This window comes from Ranitomeya variabilis, chromosome 5, assembly GCF_051348905.1.
Source record: "Ranitomeya variabilis isolate aRanVar5 chromosome 5, aRanVar5.hap1, whole genome shotgun sequence".
Lineage (NCBI taxonomy): Eukaryota > Metazoa > Chordata > Amphibia > Anura > Dendrobatidae > Ranitomeya > Ranitomeya variabilis.
The window spans coordinates 128,637,820-128,653,098 of NC_135236.1; positions in this window are offsets into that span (position 1 = coordinate 128,637,820).

A 15,279-nucleotide genomic window follows, 5' to 3' on the forward strand; every position below is an offset into this window, starting at 1 on the left:
CAAGTTATTGCAGCCACACAGAGGAATCAATGAGTTAATGTATTATGTGCCCATTTTTATACATGTTGGGTGAATTGGAAGCCCCTGTCACAGGTTCTACATACCGTGCTATTTCTTCCAGACACCATGATGAAAACCCGATGGACTCTAATGTAGTCAATAAGAACCATTAGGGACCATTTGTGTCTGTCTTATGATGGATCCGTTACCTGCATGAATTTTGCTTTTTTTAATATATAATTGGACAGATAACCATTATTCCGAAATCAGACGTGATCATAGCCCTAACCACATTAATTATAAGCATTCCGACTTGTCAAGTTACTTTTCTACATTTTTTATTTATACACATAAACCCAGACTCCTATTGAAGGGTAACCAAGAACCGTGTCTCAGCCCCTATATATACAACTTCTACCTACCTGATCATATTTCAAAAAGGAGGACACAAGGAGTGTTTAAAAAATAATGTACAAAATTTATTGAAAAACTAGAAAAGTCAAATAGAAAACATACATAAAAATACACAAAATAAGGACACCATTAGCTGGCATCCAGTACCATGTCCATAACAGTCACAACAACAGTTACACATAATAGTATGGGAAGGAGGATCTGCCGCCTCAAACCCCAGAACCATCAAGCCCATTAGTTTAACCCACTATTGGTAAGTCTTGTCTAATCTGGCTATTCCATAGGGCCTGGCTTATGATCACACTGAGGTTCAGACCAACCCATGAGAAATCCCATGGAATGCATCAATAAACTGCCAACTGGCCTCCAAAACCCACATAGGGATATCGCATAATAATCCTCTTACCTTGTACTGGAGTCCAATGAATTGAGTGCCGCCCCGACGCGCATTTCGCTGCAGTAATACTTGCTTTATCAAGGGGAGAACAGAACTTTATTGATGTAGTCATATGCGGCTTACATGCATTTGCTGCGCATTTCCAAAGTGGAAACACACTAAAGACACATATGCACTCTTTAGCTATGGATTTTCTGCATCTACGGTAATGTAAATGTAGGTGAAAATCTGCACAGAAAACTCAAAGCACCCGCAAGACAAATTGGCAAGTTGCGGATTTCAAAATATGCACCACAGGTCAGTTTACGCTTCCACTTTGCTGGAACTGTAAGAACCTGTATTTTTTTGCACAGGAAAAATACGTAGCATGAACGACTCACCAAAAACTCATGGTGGGAACTTAACCTTACTCAACTCTCCTGCTCCAGCGCTGTTAGCTGCATCCTCCTTCCAACTCACCTGCAACTTCCTGCTCCTCTGATGTTCCAGTGATGTCAACTTGCCGGGACATTTACAGGGAACCTGACATGTCCTCAATAGTGTTGAGCGATACCGTCCGATACTTGAAAGTATCGGTATCGGAAAGTATCGGCCGATACCGGCAAAGTATCGGATCCAATCCGATACCGATACCCGATACCAATACAAGTCAATGGGACTCAAGTATCGGACGGTATCCCTGATGGTTCCCAGGGTCTGAAGGAGAGGAAACTCTCCTTCAGGCCCTGGGATCCATATAAATGTGTAAAATAAAGAATTAAAATAAAAAATATTGCTATACTCACCTGTCCGACGCAGCCTGGACCTCAGCGAGGGAACCGGCAGCGTTGTTTGTTTAAAATTCGCGCTTTTACTTGGTTACGTGAAGTCCCGGCTTGTGATTGGTCAGGGCGGCCATGTTGCCGGGACGCGGACCAATCACAGCAAGCCGTGACGAAATTACGTCACGGCTTGCTGTGATTGGTCCGCGTCCCGGCAACATGGCCGCCATTAACCAATCACAAGCCGTGACGTCACGGGAGGCTGGACACGCGCGCTTTTTAAAATACGCGCATGTCCAGCCTCCCGTGACGTCACGGCTTGTGATTGGTTAATGGCGGCCATGTTGCCGGGACGCGGACCAATCACAGCAAGCCGTGACGTAATTTTGTCACGGCTTGCTGTGATTGGTCCGCGTCCCGGCAACATGGCGCCGTGACCAATCATAAGCCGGGACGTCACTGGAGGCTGGACACGCGCGCTTTTTAAAATACGCGCATGTCCAGCCTCCCGTGACGTCACGGCTTGTGATTGGTTAATGGCGGCCATGTTGCCGGGACGCGGACCAATCACAGCAAGCCGTGACGTAATTTCGTCACGGCTTGCTGTGATTGGTCCGCGTCCCGGCAACATGGCCGCCCTGACCAATCACAAGCCGGGACTTCACGTAACCAAGTAAAAGCGCGAAATTTAAACAAACAACGCTGCCGGTTCCCTCGCTGAGGTCCAGGCTGCGTCGGAGAGGTGAGTATAGCAATATTTTTTATTTTAATTCTCTCTTTTACACATTATTACATTAATGTTGTTGCGATACCCGATACCCGATACCACAAAAGTATCGGATCTCGGTATCGGAAATTCCGATACAGCAAATATCGGCCGATACCCGATACTTGCAGTATCGGAATGCTCAACACTAGTCCTCAAACATGATTAATGTGCAAGTTAGTAGTGTTAGGCCTTGTTCAAATGAAAGCAGGTGACCGAATGCAATGCACAGAAGGCACAAGGCAGGAACAGTCAATGAACGGTTTCATTCTTTCAAATACAGCGGGAATTTACAGTAGTTAGGGGTTAGTTAATGATATCAGACAGTGCAAAACAGAAATAAACCATACAAGAACAATACAATTATAATAACGGCGAAAGGGTCTAGAGAATTATACTAATGTTTATACATGAGTCATATGCCCATTTCTGGGAGGTACCACGTTATCTTTTCCTGTAACAATGGCCCTAGCAGGGGTCACCGGGTTTCTCCACTAGGCCGCAAGATCTCCTGACAAAGTCTATTAAAGAGCGTTGCGTCTCCTATGCACCAATTGGCCCCCACCTGTTGTCCAAAACCAGGCCAACCCCTGTACCGTATGTTATGGCTGGAAGTGACAGCCCTCTGTAACTGCAGGTGTCATCTTCTGGTTGACATCTCCTCATGGATCTTTGGTACTTCGGCGGGCGTCTCCTAGGCATTAGCCAGGGAGGACTGGGTATTGATTTTTGATGGGCATCATCCGGCTTTGGGGATTTGACCGGCGTAATGTGAAAGTTCTGGTCTTGACTGGCGCAACTTGGACTCTGGATCTTGACTGGCATAGATTGGGTCTTTGGGTCTTGACCGCTGTAGTTGGGTATCTGGGTCCCCCTGGGAGTTGTCTGGGCCTTGTCTGGTGGTGAACAACACTTTGGTGGTGCACATTTTCTGCTGCGGCTGTCACACTCGCTTCTGTGTCGTCTCTAGTTCACATCTACACCGCTCCTCTTTTTCACACCAAATCCCACTGCGATTTCGGGGCAGGGCTTTTTTTTTATCCAGGAACTCTGTCATGGAAAGCACCTGACCAGGTCCCGCTTAAGAACTGCCTCCCCCTGCAATTCTTCTGGTGGCATTTGGCTCTGCCTGGTTTCGTCCAGCCAGCAGATGGCAGTCTTTCCTCACTGTCACACCAGGTAGGGGCTCTTCAGAGGTACTATCGCTTTCTCTTACACACGCATTCAGTATTTTTCATCAGAATTTGTAAGCCAAAACCCGGAGAGGTTGAAAAATGCAGAAGTGGTGACGTGTTTCAATTATATTTTTCCTCTGATTGTTCCACTCCTGGTTTTGGCTTACAAATACTGATATAAAATACTGACCAAATACTGAACATGTGCAGATGGCCTTACAATGCTGTTCAGCTGCTTTACTGAAATCTAGGCTACCGGGAGAAATTAAACTTATTTCCTCCCAAAGCTGGTGACTTTCAGCTGTAGAGGAGTGCATGGAACAGCTACAATCACTGCTCAGTACAAAGTAATCACACCCCTGCACCTTGATAGACAGCTCATTCTATAGTGTATCTGTGCAGCGCGTGCAATGTGCTGGGACGTGCTTACAGCCGCTGATCAAAATCCTTGGAGAAATGTCTATAGCTTTCAGTAAGGCACCCAAGCAAGTTAATAACATTTGGGGACATGACATTTTTTCTTTAAACTAGTTAAGGAAACCGCCTGAGTATTCAGGTAGTTGGTATTCTTGCTGATACTCTGTATCAACACTGCTAACTCAGCTCTGAAACATCATCCTATGGTGCTCAACTCTGCTATTTTTGATCATCATTGTTCCAGCACTGCTATGCCAGCCATCACTGCTACAACTTTGCAATTCTGGTCATCACTGATCCAGCACTGCTATAATAGCCATCACTGCTGCCACCCTGCTATTCAAGACAGTGGTGGTTCAACTCTGCTACATCAGTCAGTCATCATTGTCCCAGCTCTGTTACATCATTCACAGTTGTTCCAGCTCTACTACATCAGTTATAGCTGCTCCAGCTCTTCTATACCAGTTTAGCATCTGCTCTTCTGCCCATTTTTTTCAATTATACACATCTTCCTGTTCCTTTGAGCTCAGCACTGTGTCCCCTGGCATAAATTTCTGGTGGGCACAAGTGAGCGCTGCAGACAGTCAGCAGCCACTGATCAGCTACAGCATTCACCTTTTGTTCAAGCTAGAAGAAACATTGTTTTTCATCCGTTGGGACAAAATGTGAACACATTAGCCCTTCAGCAGCTGGTGACTGGCTGCAGCGTCCTTGTGATATCCCCAACAGATGTTGTTATAATGACTGAGCACCAAGCACGTAGGAGTGGTGCTGATCCAGAAGGTGAGTATCAAGGATTTTATTCACATCCCTGGACCCTTTAATAAGGTGTTGTCCATTAGTGGACCACCCTTTGAATCTAAAAATGTAATACCTGTAAAAATTATTACATACTTGTGGAATGTTAAGAAAAATTTCAGCACAAATGAGGCCATCAAATGCTGAAAATCAATTTCAAAACTGACATTTTGTAAAAGGAACAATAGAGAGATCTAGGTAGAAGAAAAGGATTATTCATAACAACATATGAATACAATAATTACAGATGATGGGTGCAAGTATAAAAGGCGTAAAATTCTAAGATACAATAGTTTTAGCTAAATGTATCCAAAATTACTTTTATGGACAAGCTCTAAATGGTGAAGCAAGAATGATTACTTCTAGCTGCTATGCATGTATTGAGATATATACGGAGGCTGAGCCCCCAAATACTGCTGGAATGAACAAGTCACATTTATAACAAAAAAATCAATGTGTATTACTTAGATTAATAAAATAATATGTTCATGGATGTAGCCACAACTTCAATATTTAAGGACTACATTTTTTTTTACATATTGTCGATGGGTCAAGAGTCAACCATTGGATATTATATGAAAACGCAAAATTGGACCCCACTTTACCATAAACATTATGGAGTTCAGGCCCTGGCTCTCTTAACCCATTCACGTCCCTGAAATTTTCTGTTTTTGAGTTTTTGCTTTTTGCTCCCTTTCTTCCCAGAGCCGTAACTTTTTTATTTTTCCATCAATATTTGCCCATGTGAGGGCTTGTTTTTTGGGGGATGAGTTGTGCTTTTGAACAACACCAGTAATTTTACCATATAGGTTACCATATAGGTGAAATTGTAAAAAAGTGCAATTTCACAATAGTTTTTTTACCATTTTCACTAAATGTTAAAACTGACCTATCATTATGATTCTCCTCCAGGTTATTATGAGTTCACAGATACCAAACATGGCTAGGTTCATATTTATTTAAATGGTGAAGTAAAAAATCTAAAGTTTGTAAAAAAAAAATGGTGCCATGTTCATAGACCCGTAACGTTTCTACATTTTGGGATCTGGGGCTGGATGAAGGCTTATTTTTTGCATGCCAAACTGACATTTTTATTGATACCATTCCGAGGTAGAAACATTGTTTGGATCGCCTGTTATTGCATTTAATTACAATATTGTGGTGAACAAAAAATAGATAATACTGGAGTTTTTATTTTTCTCTCTCAGTATTCCATTTACCAATCGGATTAAATTACTTTATAATTTTATAGATCAGACACTGGACCTTGGAAGTCAAGGTCCCAGAGTGGAGAGACAGACAATCCAAGCTGCTTGAGGTCTAATGTGAAGTTTCCACAATCAGTGATGGTTTGGGGAGCCATGTCATCTGCTGGTGTAGGTCCACTGTGTTTTATCAAGGCCAAAGTCAGCGCAGCCATCTACAAGGAAATTTTAGAGCACTTCATGCTTCCCTCTGCCGACAAGCTTTTTGGAGATGGAAATTTCATTCTCCAGCAGGACTTGGCACCTGTCCACACTGGCAAAAGTGCCAATACCTGGTTTAAAAACAACAGTATCACTGTGCTTGATTGGCCAGCAAACTCACCTGACCTTAATCCCATAGATAATCTATGGGGTATTGTCAAGAGGAAGATGAGAGACACCAGACCCAACAATGCAGAGGAGCTAAAGGCTGCTATCAAAGCAACCTGGGCTTCCATAACACCTCAGCAGTGCCACAGGCTGATCACCTCCATGCCACGCTGCATTGATGCAGTAATTGATGCCAAAGGAGCCCCGACCAAGTATTGAGTACATTTACTGAACATACATTTCAGTAGGCCAACATTTCGAATTTTAAAATAATTTTTTTCAAGCTGGTGTTATAAAGTATTCTAATTTAGTGAGATAATGACATTTGAGTTTTCATTGACTGTAAGCCATAATCATCAACATTAACAGAAATAAATGCTTGAAATAGATCACTCTGTTTGTAATGACTCTATATAATATATGAGTTTCACTTTTTGTATTGAAGAACTGAAATTAGTTAACTTTTTGATGCTATTCTAATTTTGTGAGATGCACCTGCATACTCAAATCCATGATTGAACAACATTTATGACTATGGTACACGGGTAGCTGAAAGATTCACCAAATTCATTAAGAGGTATGGACATTCAATAGTTCCCTTAAGAGGCCCCGTATGAGCCCCTTAATGAATTTGGTGAAACTTACATTAGTGGACTCTGGATCAAGACTGATGTATAGAATCACAGAACGTTAGAGTTGGAAGGGACCTCAAGGGTCACCCCCTGCTCAATGCAAGATTCACTTAACCATCTCAGACAGAAGTCTGTCCAGCCTCTGTTTGAAGACTTCCATTAAAGGAGAACTCACCACCTCTGGTGGCAGCCTGTTCCTGTCATTGATCACCCTCACTGTCAAAATTCTTTTCTAATATCTAACCTGTATCTTCTCCCTTTCAGTTTCATTCCATTGCTTCTCTTGTTTCCATGTGCAAATGAGAATAATGATGATCCCTCTACACCAGTGTTTCCCAAACTCCAGTCCTCACGGACCCCACGGGTCATGTTCTCAGGATTTCCTTAGTATTGCACAGGTGGTGAAGTTTCATCAAGCCCTCAGGAATTCTCTCACCTGTGCAACACTATGGAAATCCTGAAAACATGACCTGTGGGGTCCGTGAGGACTGGAGTTTGGGAAACACTGCTCTACACTGTGACATACCTTCAGATATTTGTAGACAGCTATTAAGTCTCCTCTAAGCCTTCTTTATTGCAAGATAAACATTCCCAGATCCTTTAACCTTTCCTCGTAGAACATACTGTCATGGAGTTACCGCGACAGTGTGGAGCCAGAAGACCGCAGCGTCTGATTGCTCCTACACCGACACTGAGAAGAAGAACTTCTCTTTCATTTTAAATGTGTTTATTTCTTCCTGCAGAATAGGGGTTAATCGGCAATGTTGGAAATCCCTGTGCTCACAGCTGAGCTTGGTTAGCTACTCCTTTACTCATTATAATCTGGGCTCTGTTACAAATCTTTGTCAGAGCAAGCATTTGCTGCATGGCTAACGGAGGGATAGGAGTTCGTATGAGGAGGAGAGTTGGAGGAGTAATCTGTGACTGTTGCTTGGTTTGTATGTGTGGTAACTCCCTATCCTTTTCTATTTTGGTTTATTCCCCTACCTCCACACCCCGGTGCATTCTTCTGTTATACATGAGTGAATGTTTTGTATGCCTGGAGTTTTCTGTTAACCCTTGTTTGTGTTGCCTTGTTTGTCGGGTTGGTGTACTACGATGCACAGTAATGCGCCTCTTCCCTGGGTGGGGGAAGAGAACAGATGAAGGGTTAAGTCAGGAGATAAGATAAGGGTGGAGGCCCCAGCATCTTCACCTTCAAAAGTATCCAGGGGAGTAGGGCGAGCTTGGGTGCCCCTAGTGTTTTGGACAGGGAAGGAGACCCTGGTCCCGGGTCACCTGACAGCTGTGTTGTGATACATACTTTGCAGTCCGCTTACCATCCTGGTAGCTCTTCTCTGAACTTGTTCCAGTTTTTCAATTTTTTTTAAAATGTGGTGCCCAGAACTGGACACAATGTTCCAAATGAGGCCTGACCAAGGATGAGTAGATGGGGCTAATTACTTCACCTTATCTAGACTATATGCTTCTCTTAATACATCCTAAAACTGCGTTTGAATTTTTTGCTGCTGCATCACACTGCTGACTCATGTGCAGTCTGTGATCTATTAGTATACCCAAGTCTTTTAAACATGTGCTGTTGCTTTGCTCTATTCCTCCCAATCTGTAGATGTAATTTTACTTTTTCTTGCCCAGATGTAGAATCATGCATTTCTCCCTGTTAAATACCATTTTATTAGTTGCTGCCCATTGTTCAAGCTTATCTAGTTCCTTCTGAATCCTTTCTCTGACGGCTCTAGTATTAGCTATCCCTCCTAGCATTGCCTTGTCTGCAAATTTGATTAGTTTACCTTCAGTTCCCTTTTCTAGATAAGTTATAAAAATGTTGAATAACACTGGGGCCAGGATAGCGCATTGTAGTACCCCACTTGAAACACTTTTCCAATTGGATGTGCAACTATTTATTACCACTCTTTGACTACAATCACTGAGACAGTTATGAATCCACCTTAAAGTTGCCTTGTGAATCTCATACTTAGTCATTTTTTCAATAAAGATAGTTTGAGATACTTTATCAAATGCTTTGTTGAAGTGGAGATATACTATATCTGCTGCATTTCTCTGATCCACCCAGTCAGTGATTCCATCAAAGAAGGAAATTAGATTAGTCTGGCATGACTTGTTTGCTACAAACCCATGCTGGCTCTGGTTAATTAATGTATTCTTATCCAAGTACTTACATACATGCTGTTTAATTTGTTCAAATATCTTTCCAGGTATAGAAGTAAGCCTCGCTAGCCTGTAATTTTCTAGCTCCATCTTCGTTCCTTTTTTGAAGATAGGGACAACATTTACCCTTCTTCAGTCTTCTAGGACTTCTCCTGTTTTCAAGGATTTTTCAAAGATTCTGGCTAGTGGTTCTACAATTTCCTCTGCTAACTCTTTCAGTATCCTAGGATGTAATTCATATGTACCAGAAGATTTAAATTCATTTAAATTAGCTAAGTGTTCCCTCACCTTATCTCTGTTTATGGAAAGAATGGATTACTTCATTCCTTTGATGGCACCATGAAGATCAGTTGATGTTAATTTGCTTTCTAAGAGAACACAGATGCAAAAATGCCAGTCTTAATAAATTCCCCCTACATTTTCTACTTCACAATTTTTTATCCATGCTTTCTTTCTGTCGTGGTATCATAAGGCTGAGCCCTTGGTTCATTTTCCTTAAAAGGGTTGTCTGGGATTGAACATTTATGGCCTGTCCTTAGGATAGGTCATCAATGTCTGATTAGTGGTGTTGCAACCCCCGGTCGGAAGACCAACAATCAGCTGTTCTCGGGGTAAGCAGTGGCTGGAACTGCTCAGTTGTGGAGCTGCACAGCTCCATCAACTGTATAGACACTGAGGCCAGGTACTGCTTATCTATCCCCAACTAACACTTATAGGGGATGGATGTGCAGTACCTGACCAAGGCCACTATTCTGTCAATGGACCTATGCTGAACAGAGGATGTGGGGTGCTTTGGATCATGAGTCATTCCAAGGCTTCTCCATACTTTCTTCTTCCCAACATTCTGGTACAGGTTGAACTTCATTTCATACGTGCAAAGAATGTTTTTCTAGAACTGGGCTGGCGCATTTAGATTTTTTTTGTAAAGTCTACTCTGGCCTTTCTATTTTGAAAGCTGATTAATTGTCCCTCTGATGGATTTTTGTTAAGCCTAACCATGGTCTGTTTCTCTTCCATTGAGAACTCCTTTGATCGCATGTTGTGGGGTCACAGTAACAGCTTCCAAATGCAAATGCCACACTTGGAATCAACTCCAGACCTTTTACCTACTTAACTGATGATGGATTAGCGAGGGAAAAGCCCATGCAGCCCATAAAAGAACTTTTGAGATTATTGCCCAATAACTTTTGGTCCCTTTAACGCACTCACAACATGTCCTATTTCCGTTTTTGCATCTTCGTTTTTTCCTTCCCTTGTTCTCTGAGCCATAACTTTTTTATTTTTCTATCCACATAGGCATATTATGGCATGTTTTTTGCAGAACGAGTTGTACTCAGTAGTTGTACCGTTAATTTTACAACACAGGGTACTGGAAAACGGGAAACAATTCCAAGTGTGGAGAAATAGTGAAACAACACAAATTCTGACATTGTTTTTGGAAGTTGTTTTTACGGTATACAGTTTGTGATAAAAGTGACCTTGCAATATGATTCTGCTCATCGGAAAGATTACAGCGATATCAAACATGTCCAGTTTTTTTAACATTTCAGTGGTGAAAAAAAAATCTGAAGTTTTCAAAAATTAAATTTTAGGAGTTTGTCGACAATTTCTGAGACCTGTTAACCATTTAATTTTTCAGTCGATGGAGCTGTGTGATGGCTTATTTTTGCAGGGTAAGACAACGTTTTTATAGATGTGAAGTTTTGATTGCTTGTTACAGCATTTTTCATGGTATTGCTTTAATAAAAAGCAAGGAATTTTGGCGTTCTTACATTTTTTTTGTTTATAATGTTTACCGATTGGGTTAATTTTTATATTTTAATAGATTGGACTTTTCTGAATGCAACAATACCATATATGTGTTTTTTATTATGTTTATTTTCAGTGTGGGAAAAAGGAGATGGTTTGAACATTTATTATTTTTTTCATATTTTTTAACACTTTTTTTACTTTCCACTGTACATGTTAGTTACATTAGGGGACATAAAGCTGCGATCGTCTGATCACTTGTGCATGTACTGTCTCCTTTTAAGGCTGGCTACAGGCAGGGTATCAAAGGAGCTCCATAATGACAATCATGGCAGTTTTCAACAGACCCCCTGCTGTCATAGCAACTTATCGGCGACACACGATCACGTCACGGGCCCGCCGATGGTTCTATGGAATTACGTGCCCTCATGCCAGCACGTTAAATACCACTGTCAGAATTTTAAAAAATGGGATATAGAGATGGATTCTTCTGTGCGCCACTCATAAAATTATAAGTCCAATTGAGTAATCCTCTGAAAAGTGGCTTTATTTCAACGCGTTTCAGAGCACCATGGCTTCTTAATCAGGATATCACAAGAAATATACATCGATACCCGATATAGACTGTCAGAATTTGACAGTGGCAATTAACAGGCTAACAATCACGGGCGGAGCTCCGCTCCATACATCCGGTTCCGACTCTCGCCATTGTTAGAATCTATTTAGTTTTGACCATCAACCTTGTTGTGGCTTTCAGCCTGCTGGTCTTTTTCCTCTGGTGCGGGGTTTGTCCTAGGTCAGGTGATTGCATCACCTATTATTACCCAGCACCTGCCTCCCAGTCCTTGCTGGACAACAATGTTAATCCGCTAGTGTTCTGGCTTGGTGCCTTGTTAGCTTTCTGTGTTTGATATTGTGCAGTTCTGGGATCTCTAGCTCTGCCAGTTTTGTTTTTGTTTTTCCTTTCGTTTCTGTGGCTGCCTCTATTTTCCTACTAGGAGGTTACCTGTTTTTGTTCCCAGTCCCTACATCTTTCAGGGACCCCCTCTCCCCCTACCTGTAGGTCTTCGTTTGAGTCTAGCCTAGGAAAAGTCGGTGGGTCTATTCACAAGGAATAGGTTGCTCACTCCATCGTAGGGTTTCAGCCTAGTCCTAGTACAGGGTCAGCTTTTCCCCCTTCTACCCTAGTCCTGTGATGCAGATCTGTAACAGCCATACATGTACAGCGCATGTCGTGAAGAGGTTAAAAAAAGCCAGCTGCATATTAAAGAGCTTTAATTATTAAACCAATACTTCAATTAGGATGAGAATACCCTCAAAAAAAAGTTGAGTGTCTGCACTTTAACCAAAATTGATTACATAACTCTAGCTTGAATAGGTTTTGGTAAACTGTCCAAATATTTCTGGACCTAACTGCATATAGAATATACTTATACAATTAAGGTAATTGCTGCACAAATTGGCCAATTCATGAGAGCCCATCAACCATGACAAGGCAGCCTTTCTTTGACGAAACCCTAAACCTAATATTTATCAAACATGCCTCTCCCTGGCTAAAAGTCTACAAATATAAAGGGCAGGTAGGATCCAGTAATGTTTAAAAACACCCTTAGGCTGATGGGAGGAGCCCAACAAAATATTGAGGGAGTCACCACCCCTCCGAACAGAATGAAGAAAGTGTGGACAGGTGTAAGATCTTTCTAGATTACAGAGTGCACCCGTGCTTCCGCCTTTTACTGGTTTACTATCCTTCTTACTTAATCCCTTTTCTCCTTTTGAGCTTTGAGGGTGGGTTGTTCTTTTCAACTACTTTTTGTGATGGGCACTGGTTGTCTTACACATGTTTGTGTATTTTTTGGTGGGTTTTAATCTGTTGGCCTATTTTCCAGAAGGTAGCAGATCACGACAAAAAGGCTAGGCAAACATAAGGTCGATGGCAAATCCAAGGTCGAGCAATAAAGATCAGAATGCAAGACTAGGACCACAGAGCAAACACACACCTCTTGAGCAAAGCTACAATTGGCATTAATCTAAAGCAGAGAGCCCGCTAAATAGCCAGGTAATTACTCCAAACAGGCGACACATGGAGAAAGCACCGGCATGCCCTCGCTTTAATTAGACATCTAAACTGTATAACTAACATTTCAGCAAGACCTAACATCTGATTGGACTGCTGAGCTGTCCATCACCATACTGATAGACCAGCTTGCCCCTGTCCTGGAATAGACTCCCTCTGGTGAGATTACTGCTAGCACAGTGAGAAAAAGTCTCACGGTGCAGAGGCGAGTTCACCGCAGTTCACCAGGAGAATTTCACTGGGGTGAATTTGAACTGTGGTGAACTCACCTCTGCAACTTGAGATTTTTTCACACTGATGGGAGGTCACAGCAGTTCATTGACCCGGCTGGGAAAGTAGCCTCAGTGACCTGTGGTAACCTTGATGAGGTCAATAATGCTCACTGATGCTGCGCTTGCAGCAGCTCATTCATCAGTGGTTCCCAGCCTGCACGGTCGCATCTTGGCACCATCCAGGTTGAAAATTATTTATCGACAGACATTGTAATAATTATAGGGGATAACTCAGGAGACTCTTTGCATGGAACAAGACAACTACAGGACACAGTTTTATAAGTGGTAAAGTCTATATTATCACACGGTGATTCAAACACGTGCAGAGAGAAACTCAAGTCCGCAACACTTGGTGCAAATATCAAATGCAGCTCAGCAGTCTATAGGAAACTTCAGAGGAAAATGCAATCACGCAGAAAGTCTATGAAGCACAATTATTCTTGAGGATACTTGACATGAATAAGTCCTTGCTTAGTCCAAAACACAGAAAGATATGCTTATAAGGCAGTTCAAATAATATCTTAGCTCAACCAGGGAGGTCTGGGTAATAGTCTCAGGTTCTTGCAGAGCAGAAACAGCTTACATGTCCAGCAAATGCAGATGGAAGTAAACACGAGCAGCAGATGAAGGAGGATTACTGGAACTGGTGTATGCAGCAGGAACTCAGAGCAGAGTAGCAGGATAACCCCACAGGTTCACAGGAGCAGGTATATAGCCAAGGAGTCACCAGAGGTCAGGAGCTGGATGCAAGGCAGAATACCCATCTTGGAAAAGGGCAGTAATGCACAAAAAGGTAATAAAAATGTTCAGAGTCCTGACAGACATGTATTACGGTGTGGGACAGAACGATGGACAAGTGAGGGATATTGTTTTTTATCTTTTTTTATTACAGGAGACAAGGACTTCAATGGAATGGGTGTTAGGTGAATATAACTGTGTTATTTTTAAATAAAAAAGAAAAGTGTGGCTTGTTTTTATTTCAAATAAAAGACTTTACTCATGCTGTGTGTTTATTTACACTATATCTATAGGATTAATAATGGATAGGTGCCTTATAGGCACCTCTCCATTACTAAGCAGTGGGCTTGATGTCACCGGGCAATACAAAGATGACATAAATTCCACAAATATGAACCCCACTTGCCACTGCTACAGGACAAATGGGAAGAACTGGTCAAAGCGCCAGATCTTGGGCATCTAATAGATGTGCCTTTTAAGGGAGGCTGCAGGCTGCTATTTTTAGGCTCGAGGGGGGAAATATACATGGCTCCTTACCAGCTGGAGAATACCATCCCCCAGCTGTCTGCTTTAGAAAGGCTAGTTGTCAAAAATGGGGGGGGGGACCAAACGCCGTTTTTTTTCATTATTTATTTAAATAATTAAAAAACAGCTTGGCGACCCCTCTATTCTTGATAACCAGCCTTGCTGAAGCTGACAGCTGAGGGTTACAGCCCCCAGCTGTGAGATTGGTTGTAAAAAATACAGGGCAACCCATGCCGGCTTTTTTAAAAAAAAAAATTTATTTAGAGCGCAGACACAGGCTGATGAATATTCCCATCAGCTGCCACCGGCCCTCACTGTTATTAGCGGCAGCAGGCATTGGCTGATGGGATCAGTAGTTCCAACAGCTGACACCAGTAAGCTTTCTACCTCCGGTCACAGCTGCAGGCTCATGCTGTCATTCGACAGTGTGGGAACCACGGCTGTTTGACCGGTGAAAATAATTTCACTGACGATCAGAAGTATTGTTTGCCGTGCTGTCATGCAAATGACAGCGTGGCAAACACTGGATGTTCGAGCTTATCATTCAAGTGAATGAGGTCTGGATTCGGGTCTGTGTACTGTTCTGGTACCCGAACCCAAACTTTTTTTAACTGTTCGGTCGAACCCTCCAGACTCGAACATCCAAGGGTCTGCCCATCTCTAGTATTCAGTCTCATAGTAAATATAGGAAAACTGACTGAACAGCAATCTAGTCTGAACTGGTGCATAACCAAAAAAAGACATATAGTAAATAGATGAATGGCTGCACTCAATTTTACTGTACTAAAGCAAGGAAATGTGCGATTCATGAAATG